Genomic DNA, 12469 nt, shown 5'->3' with positions numbered 1-12469 from the left:
AAATGTTTGGCTGTTTAAAATGTTCTCACACACCCTCTAGGGGGAAACCTAGTAGGTGGGCAGAAATTCCTCAAAGTTTTCTGAAACATACTTAGAAACACACCTACTACCTATATAAACAATCTTTGGAGACAATTTAGTTAAGAAGAGATAATAAGAGGAAAGACAAAATATTTACATGTTGAGCAACAAAAAATGATAAGGGGGAGATTCACAAATAGGCATAAGTAGAAAAGTTAAAATTTAAATCTTTAGTTTTCTTATCCGACTTCACAATTAACTGAATTACCAACATCATTTTAGCAAAAAAGAGAAATAAGTAAAAGAGCATATAGGAAAATAGGTTTACAAAGCATAATAAAATATAAACATGTTTTCATTTCAATAGATATATACTAATATGAAAGTTCAAAAACAATATCAACTTTGATCATTTCTGATGTTGCTGAATTTGTGAAGAGTAACATTTCATGCTTGAAATTAACAGGATAAAAGTTATTATTATGGGAAAAAATCAGTAGATTTGAATTTAGATGCGTTAAGAACCATACTTAAATTGCTTCCTTTAGCAAACTTCTAAGAATTCTCTAAATTAAAGGACAGCAAGTGGTACTCAATTTTCAGAATACTATATCAGAGACAAAATTCCCACCTCCCATGTTTAAAAAAAAAGTTGCCCTAAAAAATTCTTTTTATAAAGTCAAAGTACATAGATTTAACCTTACATTAGTGATAAGGCGCATTCTGGCTTTATCCCAATCTTGCTGGAAATTGTTCTTATATTTTGAAAAATACTATTTTACTATATACAGGGTAGCCCAAGACTTAGTGTGGTCTGAAGCTTTATAACTTTAGTTGCTTAAAATTGCACTGACTTTTGAACCATCCTATTAAGGAAAGGTTCCTTTATTTCTATGGTTTCTAAAGTTTTTGATTTCAGAGTGTTGGATTTTTTCAACAGTACTGAGCAGTACTAAGAAAAAAATGATTCATACAATGATAAGAAAATTAATAGATAAAAGCAACTTTAGAACTGTGATCAATAGAGTGACAAAACTTGAGTCCAAGAGTACTTTCCTGACAGAAAGGTATTGAATTTTAAATGAAGACACAGACACTTTTAGATAGCTAATGTAGGAATTTGTTTTGCTGGTTTATGTAGATAAGTTAATCAGGAAATTGTTTTTCCAAGTTTGTTTGGTTTTTCCCCCCTTCTCTCAATGGGGAGGGGGCTTTTGAGAAATGGATTTTTTTTTAAAACACTTGAATAAACCAGTATTTTTAGTGGATTAAGTAGAAAAAAAGCAATGAAATCTGAGAGTACAGTTATAAAATCAAATACAGCTATAAAATACTCCTTCGAAGGGAAGCTATAGCTAATTTAAACATCATACTAAGTTATTCTATATAGTCAAAGCTATGGTTTTCCAGTAGCAATGTATGGATGGCAAGAATTGGATTATAAGGAAAGGGTGAATGCCACTGAATCAATGCTTTCAAACTGTGGTGCTGACTGGACAATGAGGAGATCAAATCAGTCAATATTTTTAGAAATTCAGACTACTCATTAGAAGGACAAGTACTTGAAGTTGAAACTTAAATGCTATGACCACATTTTGAGACGATGGGTTTTATTGAAAAAAGGTGACACTGGAAAAGATGGAAGGCAAAAGAGACAGCAGAGGATGAGATGAAAAGACAGTGTCATGAAAGTAACGGAACATAAGTTTGGGCAGATATGGGGAGATAGTAAAAGATAAAATGATCTGGAATGCCACAATCCACAGAGTTACAAAAGTTGTGAACAACAAAACTTTCAGCTCCTTCTATTAAACTAACCATTTCATTGATATGGGCATTACCTTCACTGATGGTAACTAATACCAAATCATTTCATCTTAGGTAATGCTGATTGGTTTTTCATTTTTCTTTTGCCTTGGGGGGGGGGGGAGGGCTGATGCAAGGCAATGGGGTTAAATGACTTACCCAAGATCACATAGCTAAGTAAGTAAGTCCTCCTAATTCCAGTTTGTTCTCTAGTCACTGCGTCACCTTGCTGGCTCCCTGATCAGCTTTTCTATGATGGATCCTCAACAGATGATGCATTCAATACACTTAAGTTTTCTCTAGGTTGCACTATCTTTCACTTACATGTGTCTGAATGATATTTTCAGAATTATCCCTTACATCATATTGGTCATACTAAAAGTATGCTGCAGCCCCTTTGAAGTCAGTAAATATTTCTTTATTGTTCTCTCTTCATCCAGTGGTTCCTTCTTAGTCCCCTGTAAACATGGTTAAGTATCCTCTTTTTTAATGACTTTGACTTCATCTTAAGCTACCATCCTATAATTCTCCCTTTCATAGCCAAACTTCCAAAAACAGTTATTTATATTCAATGTGTCCATTTGTTCCACTCCTACTAACTTCTCATTCCTTTGAAATGTGGCTTAATACTCTTATGACTCAACTGAAAGTGATCACCCAAGGTTACAATGATCTCAATGCCCTTAGTTAGTCCTCATTCCATCCAAAGCTCTTTGTAGCTTCCTACAATGTATTAGCCCCTTTGTCCTGGATAGTCTCTCATCTCTTGGCTTTTATGACACTGCTCTCTCAAGACTGACATCTCCCTTTGATGCATTATTTTCTATCTTCCCACCAATTAAATGCAAGATTCTGTCCTTCCTCTTCTCAGTACACCCACTCTCTCATAATCTCATTAGTTTCTGTAGATGAATATGAAATATATACATTCAGGTTCAATCAATCATAGAAAAATGGAAAAGGGACCAATAATATTCAAGAGTTAAATGCCCAAATTAAAAGTTGGAGGGAATATGGTTTAGAATGTGTCAGATCCAGAGTCAAAGGACTTGAATTTGAATCCTGATTCTAACACTTATAATATGACTTTGAAAAAATCTTTGAACATTTCTTAGGTCAGTTTTATTGTAAAATGAAGAAACTGGATTAGATGAGTTTTGAGTTCCCTTCCTTTTAGTTATAACTCTGAGGATGGCCCTAATGCTGACTCTTCCACAACACTACCCTCTCTCCTCCTAATCAAGTCATTTCTCTTCTGAAATTCTTATTCAATAATATACATTTGATGAATGAATGATAGGATCAACCTTGAGTCTCCAATCAACTGGATTTATCAAAATTTAAAAAGGGGGGGGGGAGCGACAAGGTGGCAGTGGATAGAGCACCAGCCCTGGAGTCAGGAGGACCTGAGTTCAAATCCAGCTGCAGACAATTAATAATTACCTAGCTGTGTGGCCTTGGGCAAGCCATTTAACCCCATTGCCTTGCAAAAACCTTAAAAAAAAATTTAAAAAAAAAACCATACAGACACTGCATTTACAGGAGAGGATAAAACAGAAACCCCTGTTGTCTGCAGAACTTAGGTTTATGGTTCTCTAGCTTAAAAGAATTGCCAGTGAACATGTATAATATTGATGGGGAGTGGGGTGGCTTTGTTTTGTTTTACTAAAGTATAAGGATATTTTGTCTACACCCTTTTAAATAGACTTGCAAACTAAAAGAGCTTGCCTCTATTTTTATCAGTTTAAGAGCAGAAGAGGAGCAGTCTTGCCCAGAAGGGTTCAAAAGACAAGGAGAGCAACCAGCAGAGAAGCAATTTCATGTGGTATATAGCTTTCCTGAAGGAAACAAGGACCTCCCAACCTACAGTGCCAGTTCCCAACTCATGAGCACACCTGACACATTTCCCTAAAGATATAAGCCAGAGGTGTCTTGTATGCAAAGGTAGAAAGAACATTCCTCAGACTTTTAGGTTAACTCTTTTGATTTTTTTCTGTTCTCACTCATTCTACTAAGTGAATTATGAAGAATGTTTGTAAGTGAGAAATATATCCAAAGGGGCTCAGAAGCTACTGTGCCAGTACATTCAGTTCTGTTGTATGGGAACACATAAGCATTTCAAAAAGCATCATGCTATGCAAAAATCATATAACAAAATCTACACAGTTGATGGGAGAAATGAGATTAGGGACATTAACACTAAAAAATTTTGTCAACAACATAAAAAAAGATAGAAACCAGGGTGACTAGGTGGCACAATGGATAGAGCACTGGGCCTGGAGTCAGGAGGACCTGAGTTCAAATTCAGTTTCAGATACTTCATGTCACCTAGTTTGTATGACCTTGAGTCAATTAACACCATTGCCTTGCCAAAAAAAAAAAAGGTAGAAACCTAATAAAAATAACAGCACAGGGTTATACATGGTAAATGTTTAAGTAATACATACAAATAAAATCAAAATTCTTATTATACTCAAAATGTCTCCTAAAAAATTTGAGTATAGGGCGGCTAGGTGGCGCAGCGAATAGAGCGCCAGCCCTGGAGTCAGGAGTACCTGAGATCACATCCGGCTCCAGACACTTAATGATTACCTAGCTGTGTGGCCTTGGGCAAGCCACTTAAGCCCCTTGGCCTCGCCAAAAAAAACCAAAAAAACTTTTTGAGTATATCCCTCTCATTTCAGAAATAATCTTAAGACAACTCCGTTACAGTCACAGTTCAGGGAAGCAAGATTTGTCCAAGTGTAACTTCTGCTGGTTCTTTGGCAGCCACTAAAGGTATTGAAATGAAAGGTTTCACCAAGATCCATGGAATTATCAAAAGGCCAGAACCATGATGATTTTATTAGTGAAAAGGAAGATGTGACATGTCACTCCCTTATTCAAAAAAATCCAATGACTCCCTATTATTTCCAGAATCAAATATAAAATCCTCTGTTTGATCTTAATTTAAAAATCCTTTCACAACCTGGTCCATTCCTGGCCTCCTACATTTTAATTTCCTCCAAGTCCTTAAATGACCCCCTACTGTTTTCAGGATTCCATAGCTCTTCACAGGATGCCCTCTTCCCCAGTCCTCATGCTTTGAAAATTCCACCCCCTTTCTTCCACCCCAAGGTTATTGTAGTTTCATTCATGACTCAAATCCTACCTTTTGCAAGATGCTGTTACTGGTGTCTCCCAAATCCCCTAGTCCATGTTTCCCTCCCTATAATCCTGCTGTAACAAATCATGAAACAATACTGTGACTGAATCCACTACAGATTTGTCTTATAATTTCAACTGAGATCTCACTTCAGTAACGCAAAACTTTTACACCTCCTTAATTAACTCACCATCCTACTGACCAAAGCAGCTCCTCTAAACTTTTTCATCTATCCTCAAACATCCCATGGCTCTTTCTCCATAAAGAAATCTAAATGAAAAAAAATCCCCAAAGCAGGATGGGAAGAAGATAATCCTACAACAAACAATCCCCCAATTTTAGGAAAAATATGTCTAAAGTATCCAATGTCAATAAAACAAGGTCACACAATAAAACATCAATGATTATTGATTACAAAATTATTGATCCATTTGAGTATCAAGTTTTTTGAGCAACAGAGTATGTATGCTCAGACTGTAGCATTTGAAGATCAGTAGCTGGTTGGTTGGTTCTTGTCCTTAGTTATTGAAGACGACCAAAATGATATCACTATGGTTTGAAACAAATTATAGTGTGTCCAACTGTGGCCAAACTGACCAATACAAGCTCGGAATGGTCTACCACAGGTCAGGCACAAAAAGTCCATGTGAACATGGCTACTCTAAACTTACGGATGTCCCATTTCCTTTGAGCTGCTTCCATTTTGCCTTGTTCATAGAGTAGTAGCCGCTCTGATGAGGGTATGTCATGCTGGGTGGGTCTGGTGCCAGTGTCAATTGTAAAGTTTTTGAGACCTTCAGTGTTCAGTATTGCTTCTTCTGACCCCCCTGCCGCTTCTGAATGCCTGCCCTATGTGAGTTCTCCACAGAATAGTTTTCTTGAAAAGCATACTTATGGAATTCTAAAATGTGTCCAGGCCATTATAGTTGCACTCTCTGTAGTAACATTTCAATGACTGGCAGTTTAGCTCAATAAAGGATCTCAGTATCCGGTATCTTCTCCTGCCAGGTGATCTTTAGAATCTTTCTAAGACATTTTAAATGGAAGCGATTTAGTTTCCTGACCTGGCGGGGACAGGGTATGTTCAGACTATCTAGGTTCCACAGGCATATAACAATGAGGTCAGCACATCGGCTCTGTAGACTTTGAAAGTCGGTCTAATATCTCTTCTTTCCCACACATTCTTTTGGAGTATACCAAATACTGAGCTAGCTCTAGCAATACATGTCAACATCATTGTCAATGTGTACCTCCTTGGAAAGGACACCGTCAAGGTAAGTGAACTTATCCACAGTGCTCAAAACTTCTCCACTGGCTGTAACTGATGGAGCACCTGTTTTCTTGATGTTAACTGTTAGACCAAAGTTAGTACAAGCAGCAAAGAATCGATCCAAAATTTGCTGCATCTCAGCTTCAGGGGCTGCATTGAGGGCACAATCATCTGCAAACTGAAGATTATGCACCAACACTCCCTCAAAGGACTTTGGTCTTGGCTTATAGCCTTTTCAAGTTGAAGAATTTGCCATCAGTGCAGTAGCTGACCTTGATGTTCATCCTCAGTTAAGACTTTTGATGTCATGGCTGAAAATATCATCCTAAAAAGCATGGCAGCTAGGACACATGCAACCAAATTTTGACATAATTTTCCAAAAACTCTCATGACTGACAGTATCAAAGGCTTTATTTTAGTTATATCTACAAACATTGTACAAAGACCTCTGTTCTGTTCCTGACATTTTTCCTGGAGTTGTCAGGCAGCTAAACACCATATCAACTGTTCTTCAACCCTTTCTGAAGTCACATTGGCTCTCAGGGAGGTGACTAACTTCCAGGTGAAGGATCAGTCTATTGAGAAGGACTTTGGCAAGAATCTTATCAGCAACAGAAGATCAGTATCTATTAAAAGTATGAAATGCACTTTTGGCTGCTTTTTCTCAATTTTTTCTTCTGTAAATGTGAACTATGGAGAAGAGATATGTTAGAAAATAACTAATGTACCAAACTAAACCAAAGAATAAATTTAATTTAAAAATTAAAATTTTTTTTTAAAAAATAAGACTGGATTGGACAGTAAGAACTAATTAAGGAGATAATTATAATAGCCCAGAAGTAAGGCAATAAGGCTGAACAAGATTGAGGGCAGTAGGAAAAGAAAAAGCAGGGAGTAGGTTTTGTGGAACTCTATAAAGAATGCTTACAGATTTGGAAGTTGTATCTGACATGTCAAGACTCCATCTGAAGTTTTCTTGGCAAAAATAAGAGTGGTTTTCAATTTCCTTCTCCAGTTCATTTTATAAATGAGGAAACTGAGGCAAACAGGGTTAAGTGGTCAAATTTGAACTCAAGTCCTACTGACTCCAGGCCTGGCACTCTATCCACTGGGCCTAGGTTTAAATCCCCATTTCTCCAACTTTTTGACTTTGGATAGGATCTCTTTTAGTTCTAGGTCCGATCCTGAATAAGAGACCATAGGACCCAGGTTGTGTTTTCAAGTATACATAAATTCAAGGCCAATTGCTCTTCTATTTGAATTGTCAGAGGCCCCTCCTCCTTTATCTTTTACAAAAGACAGAGACTATTCCCTCCTTCAGCAAGGGACATTTACCAGGCAAAAGTGAACCACAATAGGCAGCCTAAGAGTCTTCCACAAAAAGTTGGAGGACTTCCTCCAAATGATTTTATCTATTAAATAGAGAAGTTTATTCTCTATTGTAATGCCACTAGAATGGAGTGTCACATGGCCAGATACACATCTAAGGAAAAATATTTTAGCAGAAATGTGTGTAGACTAGACCAAAATAAAGTAAAACTTAAAGCACAGAGAGCCATTAGGAAGTTAATGGAATAATCTAGACAATAGGTGATGAGATCTTGAACTAAGGTGAATGGAGGGGTATAATGTTTATCATATTTCTTCCTTCTGGGGGGCGGGGTAAAGGGTGAGAGAATTTGGAACTGATTATAAAAATAAAAAATAAAACAAAGTATCCTAGTTTAAAAACTAACCACCTTCTTTTTAGGAAATGTGATTATTTTATTTAAGGAAAGTATCTCTAAAATTCACCTTTGACCAGATCTAAAGGAGAATTCTTAAAGGGAGTGGTCAATGAAAGATTTAATGTTTCTAGGAAAATGATTTTATAAGCACGTGGGGAAATTTAGGTGACTATTATTCTTTTTGATGAAGCCAACTGTTAGTTGAACTATTACCTAAACTGTGAGTGAGCCCTTGCTCAATACTAACTGGAATTTCATCTACTGGAATTTCATCCATAAGAATAATATAAATTGGGCAGCTAGGTGGCATAGTGGGATAAAGCACCAGCCCTAGAGTCAGGAGTACCTGGGTTCAAATCCCGTCTCAGACACTTAATAATTACCTAGCTGTGTGGCCTTGGGCAAGCCACTTAACCCTGTTTGCCTTGCAAAAAAAAAAAAAACCTTAAATAAAAAAGAATAATAAAAATTTTAATCTTAAAATGTCATTGGCAAGAGATTTTCAGTCATGTAAACTCTGCCTGTCTTTAGATTTCTAAGTAAAAATACTTAATATCACAATAATCTAAATTAATGATAAGTATTTCCACTGAGTTTGTGCTTAAAACATGCAAGTACAGAATTTTTTTTCTATACTGGCAAGAAGAAGGGCTGTCTCCACAAGAAAATGAGGAAAAAGAGGAGAGGTTGAGGAAGAATGGACACCAAAGGATTCTGAAATGATGAGAAGGGAAGAAAAGTAAGAAGTTCAATGCTCTTTTGAGAGGAAGGCTTTAAGAGAGAAAATAAGGTTTGAACCAGACAACAAGCATTTATTCAGCATTTATTTATTATGCATCTAACGCGAGTCAGACACTGTTGGGATACAAAGGAAAAAACCCTGCTCTTCAGAATAAATGCTGTCACATCCAATTCAGGAGTCCCTCACATCCCACTGATTTGCTCCTTAGGTTAGAATTTTCAAGTTCATTTTCTTTCCCATATTCTGTGTACATATAGGATAGAAGTGGGAGATAGGGCATGTTCAGAACAAATTAGTATCTCCAGTATGTAGGTAGCCTTTTCAGGGCTGCTTTCCTCCTTTGGTGTTCACCTGATCCACCTAAACTCACCTGTACCTCCAAGAATCTGTAGCATGCACAGAAACTACTTCTTGTAAACCAGCTCAACAAATGGGCTAAACCAGGTACAGGGTAACCAAGAGGGTCTCAAGTCCATCAGTGACTTGGGGGGGGAGGGTGTCCACCCCAAGTCTTCCCCTGGTAGGGTGGATGAGAACAATTCATGACAGCAACTGAAACAGGAGTTGTTCTGTCACTGGACCATGATGACTTTGGAAGAGGAAATCAGGTCTAAGACTCCATCCAATTCTGCCTCATTTAAATTCAATTTATGAATGAATCAAAAGACATCACCCATATTTTACCATTCCTATTTCAAAGTCCTGTTGTGGTGATGAAAAAGCAGGTGCAGATACACTAGGAAGCTGTAGTTACAACCCTACACACCAGGTCATAGGATCATTTTCCCACCAGCAGCCCCAGAGGGTCTGAGAAGTCTTTTAAAATATGTGTAAAGAAGGGGCTAGAAAAGGCACCCTAAAACTTGTCTGCTTCCACAACCCTGGCTTGATCATCTCAGCAGATGGGGATCCCACTCTACAATCGAGACACACACACAAAAAAAGATACAAAAATCTCAAAGAAAATTCCACTCAGCATCAGAGCAAAGAATGATAGACAACACAATTGACCCAAAAGACAAACAGTTCTTATTGCAAGAGAACTCAGCAGGTATCCTATCCAAATAGTAGCACTGAGTGAAACAAGACTGGCAAATAACACATATTTCAGGAGTGGGAGCAGTAAAGTGTAGCACCATGAATTTGGTGTAGCATTTACAATCAAAGCTAATCTAGTCAATATGGAACACTTCATGAATATGCCTGGCAGTCTTGTGCACAGGTCATGCTAATCTTTTCTGTGTTGTTCCAATGTTAGAATACATGCTGCTTGTATGCCTACCAAAAGGAGTGAACAATAGGCCCATGACAATACAATTGCCACTTGAAGGAAAATGCCACACCACCATCTATGTTGCCACCAAAACGAACCCTGATGAAGTCAAAGAAAATTTTTATGAAGGCCTGGGGACCTTTATCATCAATGTTCCAAAACAGAACAAGCTTTTAATTCTGGGTGACTCTACTCCTAGAGTAGGCTCAGGCTATCAGACATGGCAGGGAATCTTTGGGAAGAATGGAGCTGGAAACAGCAACAGCAATGATCACTTGCTACTGAAGACTTGTGGATCTCAAAACTTTCTATCACAAACACTTTCTTCCATTTACCTAAACACAATAAAACTTCATGGATACCCCCTTGCAACAAAGTGGCACTTAATAAACTTTGTGAATGATTGTAAGGAAAAGAGATAGTCAGGATGTAAGTGGTATGGTGCAGGATACTGGACTGATCATAGACTTATCCTCTCAAAGTTAAATATTCAAACTCCACAGAAGCAGTGGTGCCAAGGTAAAATGACTACCAGAAGAATGAATGTCAACAAATTAGAGAACTTCTCTGTTTGGGAACAGTTTATGCTAAGTTGGAGGGAAAGTTGAACCAACACACAGCCGGCAACAATGGAGAAGAAAAGGAGTGGGCAAATTTCAGAGATTTGGTATATAGTACTACATTTGTTCATGTGGGTCAGAACACTCGCAAGCACCAAGACTGGTAACAAAAATGATGGAGTAATTCAGAAACTGATAAATGAGAACTTCACAGGATTACTAGCAGGATATTTCATTCAACTCTAAGAAGATAGCATCTAATTCCATTAAAAGGTAAAGAACGAGGAAAGATTAGAGAGATGCAGGGTTCTTTCCTCAGTAAAAGGAAGATGAAATTCAGTTTTGTGCTAATTACTAACAATCCAAAACATTTTTTAGGTTACCCTGAAGGCTATTTATGGGCCAAAGACCCATGTTGCATCTCAACTACTCAGTGCTGACAGAGTTGATAACATCCTAGAAAGATGGACTGAATACTTCCATAGCATTCTCAGACTGCCATCAATCAATGATGAAGTCACTGATCATTAACGTCAGGTTGAAGTCAATGTCTCCCTAGCTGAAGTTCCAACTGAAGAAGAGGTTTGAATCAGCAAAGCACCTGCACTGATTCTATTCCAGCTGAGATTTAAAAGGTGGAGTGGTCCACCACTCATAAGCTTACCGCAATTTTCCCCATTATATGGCAAGAGATGACTCCCTCCATTATCCATCTCTAGAATGGTAAAATGAATAGATTGTCCTGTGACAAAATCACATGCGGTTCTTTTAGTCACTGCTGGCAGGTTCCTCGCCAAGGGTCCTCCTTAACAGGCTGATCCTTCACCTGGAAGATGGTCAATTTCCTTCCAAGGATGTCCATAGTATCTTTTGTAGTAGTTATTTTTATAATTTTCTCTGGGACTTTTTTCCTGCCTTCTCAAATTTGACCTTAGAATCTCCTTGATCAGTAGTAGTTCAATGCATCTTTCCTGACAGGCATGCTCTTTCTAGTTATTATAAGGGTTTGTTTCATTTTTTTTTTTTTTTTGTCTATCAGAAGACAATGTTCAGAAAACAAAATCCTATTGTTTGGCACAATTACTTTCCCATTCTTTCCTCTCTTCCAAAGTCACAACTATGCATTCTGAAGACATGAGAATACTACCTGAGTCCCCAAGTCTTTCAGTTGCCTGATCAAAATTTAAAAATCAATAGATAATATTCCAGATTTCTTCTAGATATATCATTTATCTCCAAAAAAGTCAGAAATGAGTGAGCAGAACCAAAGGAGATGACAGATTCCCAATAACAAGCTCTAGTCTCCTATCACAATTCCTTAATTAATCATGTCAGATATACATAACTATATACTATCATTCTAAAACACCTCTTCCCTAAGCAATCCTCTTATTTTTAGTGCCTGCCCGGCTTTCTTAAGTTAAAATTAAATATGGGTTGCTATTGCTTCTTCAGAGGGGTCAATCTCATCCACCTAACAGTTGTATACATGTGTATACTCATATCCAAAAGCACAGAATGTTCTCTTATTTTTCTTCTGTATCAACTTTAGTATGGGCTACAGATTAAAACATGCTTTTGTGGATTAACTTAGAAACTAATCACTGTGCTTTAATTCTATCAGGTCTCATCTACCAAAATACTGCAATAAAAATAATGTCCTATTGGGGAATAGTTAAATAAAATGTGGCATATAAAAATAATACAATATTACTATGTCATAAGAAATTAATGGAACAATTTAAGAAAAAGACTTGGAATTCCTCTATGAACTGATGCATTACAAAGTGAATCAAATTAGTAGTGTATATATAATGGTAACATTATGAAGAAAAAACAGCTTTGCAAGACTTCATAACTTGGATCAACCAGAAATCCCCCCCCACCAAAAAAATGAAGATGAAAAATGCTACTTATCACCTGCC

The 12469-nt window shown here is 37.2% G+C and overlaps 1 protein-coding gene and 1 pseudogene across 1 annotated transcript in view; both read right to left on the bottom strand.

Moving 5' to 3' along the window:
• The window catches only part of LAMC1 (laminin subunit gamma 1), a 128327-nt gene that overhangs the window by 101344 nt on the left and 14514 nt on the right, over positions 1-12469 (bottom strand). The gene's annotated exons all lie outside the window — the stretch shown is intronic.
• LOC141515716 (U6 spliceosomal RNA) lies at positions 9887-9987 on the bottom strand (annotated as a pseudogene).

Source organism: Macrotis lagotis, chromosome 2 (assembly GCF_037893015.1).
Source record: "Macrotis lagotis isolate mMagLag1 chromosome 2, bilby.v1.9.chrom.fasta, whole genome shotgun sequence".
NCBI classification, from domain to species: Eukaryota; Metazoa; Chordata; class Mammalia; order Peramelemorphia; family Peramelidae; genus Macrotis; species Macrotis lagotis.
Note: the sequence above shows the minus strand (reverse complement) of the source record. Positions and strands in the feature narration are given on the sequence as shown.